The sequence below is a fragment of the Physella acuta genome, unplaced genomic scaffold (genome assembly GCF_028476545.2).
Source record: "Physella acuta isolate Inbredline_101_S28 unplaced genomic scaffold, ASM2847654v3 ptg002211l, whole genome shotgun sequence".
Taxonomy (NCBI): Eukaryota; Metazoa; Mollusca; class Gastropoda; family Physidae; genus Physella; species Physella acuta.
The window spans coordinates 26,768-32,321 of NW_026733711.1; the positions used below are offsets into that span (position 1 = coordinate 26,768).

General features: G+C 30.7%; 1 long non-coding RNA gene across 1 annotated transcript; it reads right to left on the bottom strand.

The window, feature by feature from the left end:
* Positions 1-1,005: 1,005 nt before the first annotated feature.
* On the bottom strand, positions 1,006-2,742 carry LOC131932562 (uncharacterized). The gene is made up of 4 exons (XR_009384619.1): positions 2,667-2,742; positions 1,959-2,071; positions 1,619-1,676; positions 1,006-1,380 (listed from the first exon to the last, which is right to left on the bottom strand). It is a non-coding gene; the product is annotated as an uncharacterized LOC131932562 (long non-coding RNA).
* Positions 2,743-5,554: the final 2,812 nt, after the last annotated feature.

Sequence of the window (5,554 nt, forward strand, 5' to 3'; positions counted from 1 at the left end):
TTTAATAATGATACTTTCTTAACCCTCTACTGGACATCATGTTTGGTACCTTGCCCCCGGCAACTGGGTGGATTTGGATTACACCCAAGTTTTACTTCATAGTAAATGGCTTCAGTTTTAATTATTGGAGTTGGTAGCAACATTGACACAGTTGAAGGTATTCAGAACAAGGTGGCCAGGAGAAATCACATTAATTAGTATATAATTTACCATTACTAACAATAGGCCCTACTTAATTGTTTAATGTTGCTGGATATTAAGCCTGGTAGGTATTTATGTTTATTAATTTGTACAGAAACAAAAAAAGGATTCCCAAACAAAGTTTTATTTTTCAGAAATAAAGAAAATGATACAAATCAATAAAGAACAGTTTTCAAAAGAAATTGTATAAAAGTAATTATTATAAAATAAGAATATAGCATTGCATAGATAAAAATAAAATACTTGACAAAAACAATATGAGGAATATTTTTTATCAGAGAAGAGAAAAATATATGATGTAGTTTGAAAATAATAATGTACAGAATGTAGCTTTTGCAGATTAAAATGAAAATTCTCATGCCTATATAATTTATTGAGTAAATGAAGCAAGACCAAAAACAATAGGCTAAATAATATGCATGGGACAGGCATTGAAAACTACAAATTGCATATAGTGAAGGTTAACCTATTTATTGGCTATATCCACAGTAAAGATTTATGGCTTTATTACCTGCTTGTAAAATTGTTAAGGAAAAAGTAAAGTATTGTTAACTTTTTATGGCAGACCAACTACGGGCTGTGTTCTGGGAACATGTCATCTGTAAGGGGCATTGTTCTCGGCACATGTTGTCATTTGTTGTGCTCTCGGCACAAGTTGCCATTTTGGGTGTTCTGGGAACATGTTGCCATTTTGTGTGTTCTGGGCACATAATGACATTTTGTGTGTTCTGGGAACATGTTGACATTTTGTGGCTGTGTTCTGGGAACATGTTGCCATTTTGTGTGTTCTATGAACATGTTGACATTATGTGGCTGTGTTCTGGGAACATGTTGACATTATGTGGCTGTGTTCTGGGAACATGTTTGTTTCATTTTTAAATATTATAATAAAACATTTTTAGAAATTCTATATTAGGAATTGTGTATATATATAAAATTATATATTTAATAAGACAATTGGATGAATTATAATAAACAGCAAAAATGATTCAAATAAGTTTAGAAGTATTTGGCTTGCTGTCCTAACAGTGAACTGTATTGCGAGCTTGTTTTCCTAGTGATAACCCATGTTTTTTGTGCGACCCTTCCAATCAAGTATCCAGCTTTTTCTTGGCCTGTATCAAAATGCTGGTCAGACTTGCTTGACTTGTGTATCACAATATGATTTTGAATGTTTTTCTGTAAATGAAATAAAGGCAAAATATTTTGATACTTTCTTTTGTGGAACTTGCAAGAAAAATAAATTACAAATTTATATTACTATCTCTAATATTTCTTTACTATAACTAATTACTTTGAAAAGATAAAGCACTGAACATGATGAATAACAAGAAACAAACATTATCAGCAAATATTATAGATTTAAAATTGTGTTCATTCATATTGAAGATTAATGAAGTAGACTATCAATATTTACCCTCTTGATGGCTGATACTTTGATTTGATGTCTTTACTTTAGGCTTACACATCAGTCTCTGTGTGGTAAAATATGAAATATGCTTCAATAAAACTGTTTCAGTATATTAATTATATTAGATAAGTACATAGTTTTGAGCTCTATAACAATATGTGTTTCAATTATCATTCAAATATAATACCCTCTATGTTGTACACTCACTGATTTATTAGAATTTAAAAAAGACAATAATTAATAAAATATTTTGGATTAAAATCCATTATATTTATTATAACATACAATGCTATCTCTTGCTATAATAATTACTTTAAAAAATGGGTTATGCCTATAGTACAGTTACCTGAGGATGAAACTAGGCACAGTGTATAGTCCACGGAGACTGATTAATATCCCTTGTAATTGAACATCAGTTGTAGTTATGAAATCTGGATGGCCAAACACACACTCATAGTCCTGAAAAGCAATATACACATAGATTAGCAAGAATATCTCACAAATTATTAAATTAAAGCTAACCCCTATTTAGTGCAATCCATCAAAGTAGTAGCATTTTTCGTTAAGTTGTAGACACAATACAAAGTAATGTTTGGTCTGTGATTTACATACTTTTATAAAATAGCAATCAAATTATATATATATATATATATATATATATATATATATATATATATATATATATATATATATATATATATATATATATATATATATATAAATTCATTGTAAATTTTAGCTATGTCTTGTTGCTATTAAATTTATTTACTCGACTGATCTAAACTCACTTTATTTAAACATAATATAGTGGATAAGTATAGTGATTTTATTATTCAGCAATAAATAGCAGCCCTAAAAAAATTTAAATAGTAACGTTTGCGAATGAACACATTAAATTCTATGTATTTCCATGTCTATGTCTTTCCCAACTTGATACATATTACTAACCAAGCATTAAACTAAAGTCCTAAACCTGACTCTAATTACCATTTATTGGACAACCTGAACCTTTGCGATACCATGTTATAATATATTATTTTAAAAAAGAGCTTACCACTAATTAGTAAAATCAATTGTTTTTAGTATTAACTGAGCCGCATACTATCTGCTGCTATTGTCATCACCAGAAAGTTCCCTGCAACCTCTTTCCTCTCGAGTGCGGAAAACACTGAAATCATTAATCATTATTTCATTATGCCTAATAGTTTAAAGGTACTATTAAAGTAGTACTAAATAGTACGAGTCTAAGTTACTATAGGTCTAATGATAATTATTATTGTGTATGCTTACATGCTTTAAGTTTTATGCACAATATTGGTATATAATATAATATAGTCTATAGTATATAGCCTAAGCTATAGAGTATATAGGCCTATGAGCCTAAATATAACAGCAGCTTGAATAATGCTCATTAGCATGCATTCACTATAAACTATAAAATAATCAAATATTTCAATTTAATTAAATTATAACTAATAGGCCTAATAGTAAATAGGCTTTTTTCTTGTGGCAACAAATTTAAAGTATAGGGCAGTACAGTTATAGTATAGGCCTACTAGATTCTATATTTAAGTATGTGGGCTTTTCATTCCAATGCACCACAATAGATACCACACATGATCAAGCTGGACCTCTGATCTAGAGATTTAATAATTGGGCCTAACAAACAGTGAAACTACAGTAAAAATCATGTAAATTACTAATTTAACCTTCTTACCTCCGCTTCTCTAGATTCCTATTCTATTTCCTTCAAACTTTCTTTTTATGCAGCCGTATGATTAGATTCTAGACTATATTCTAATAAACATGAAATAACTACTAACCAGAACACTAGATCTAAATTTCTATATTCTATGCAATATGTATTAAACCTATAGGCCTAATATTTATTTTAAATTCCTATGCGATGTGTCGTGAACTGTAGGTTTCATGTTATTTTTGTAATGGCGGAAATCAGTTTAAAATTTCGTTTCCTTCCTTTTGTTATTCTATTTATAGATTCAAACTGCTTAGAGACGGAGCAATTATCATTGAGTTAGTCGGCTGATCCACACAGGAAATGCGGGTATATCTATTAGTTACTCAGTGATCTGATCATTGACAAAAAAATAGATATACCAGCACTTCCTGTGTGGATCAGCCGACTAACTCAATGATAATTGCTCCGACTGATAAAAGTAGGTTTTCTATATAAATTCCATTTTGTTCTGAGGGCAGAGGCTGCGCCTTTGCAAAAGAGGATCCGGTCGTCCCATATGTCATCCAGCCAACTTCTCTTTTGTTACCCTGGCTATCCCCTCCCCCCCCCCCTCCCCAATCACAGGCGTACATTAGGGCATCTTATTTATTGGACCCGGATCCGATTCTGAGGGGCCAGTGTTGGTGGCTCTCATCCAAGTATGAACCTCACTATCCGAACAGCTCCCAATCTAGCACCAGCAATCCCCTTACAAAGCCTCGTAAAAGTTAACAAAGTAAAACTGGTATGTGGAACCTTTGGAGGGGAATATTATAGGGGCATGACAACAGTACACAGCTAATTTACAAATCTACTATATGTAGCTTGAGCTCTCTTATACGAAGAGTGTTAACTAACCCCCATGACTGAATCGTTTCACCAAAATCTTGACCATTGTTATTATTCTGGTTTGTTATAATTTGAATATCACGCGCTAGTAAATTTACAGCAATACTAAATTAGTTTGTATTCAGTGGTATTAAATACTTCAGTTAGTGTAATTCTGAAAACTTAAAAAAAAAGTTTTTCAATATTTTCAATTTTTTATACAATAATATATAAGTAAATATAGGTCAAGGTCATAATTAAATATCTATAAATACTACTTAACACCCCAAAGTCAACAGTTAACAATAGTTTCACCATCAATAACCATTTAACATAAACATTTGCATCTGTGTTTCTCGCTAGTGTCCAATAATGTGACGTTTGTGATACAATCTACATGGGGCCTTTCGTTGCTAGCGTCCCACATATGGGACGCTTATTGTACACGTGCTATAACGAAGTAGTTCAAAAAAATTGTTACTTAAATTTTTATCAGATAGAAATATGGTACTGCTACAAGTTTCAAATGTATTTTGCACTTAAAATGTTAATATTTTAGAAGATATGCATTTTCAATAGTCTACCCATTTTCAAATACAATTAAACATTATTTGTGTTTTTACTAGTTTTTAATGAATTTTAGCCTTTTTGTTTTTACAAGCGTCCCACAAGTGGGACGCTAGCAGAATATGGGTTAAATCATAATTAATTTGGCCTAAATTAAAACAAGATCTAGCTTATTTTATCAGGCATTACTTAGGATGATACATCCTAATGACGACCTAATGTAAATTAACTCTTAACAGACTAAGGGTTTTTAGTGATATTTTCAGTAGCCGGCCGTATGCTTGCTTCTTTTGACCATAAGTAAAGTTAGAACATAAGCACACACATTTATCATTGTGTAGGTATTTGATTTGCCTTTAATATCAGAGAAGGGATTTAGGTGTTAACTGTTGGTCTTAGTTTTGTAGCCTAAAATCTGCTGGTTTAGTTTATAAAAAAAAAAAAAAAAAAAATCAACAGTCCCTTAGAAGAAAAAATTAAATTGATAAGAGCTATAGTTAATTTGTATATTTTATTGTACAACAACCATATATGTACAAATATGGCAAGAAGTTATGAGTCTAGAAATGGTTTTTTCACAAATTAAATGACATTATGATCATTTTTACACTAATTGGTCCTTCGGCAAACACTTTTTACACTGCGTGGCAAACATAGGTAAACAAGTAAATATAATGAAAAGATCAAATTGAAATATCTGCAGTACTTCTAATTAAATTAAAATAGATGCTTTTTATGATCTTCAATTGATAAATAATGTGAACATATGTAAATATATACACTTATCGACACTTAACTTTTATTCTTTT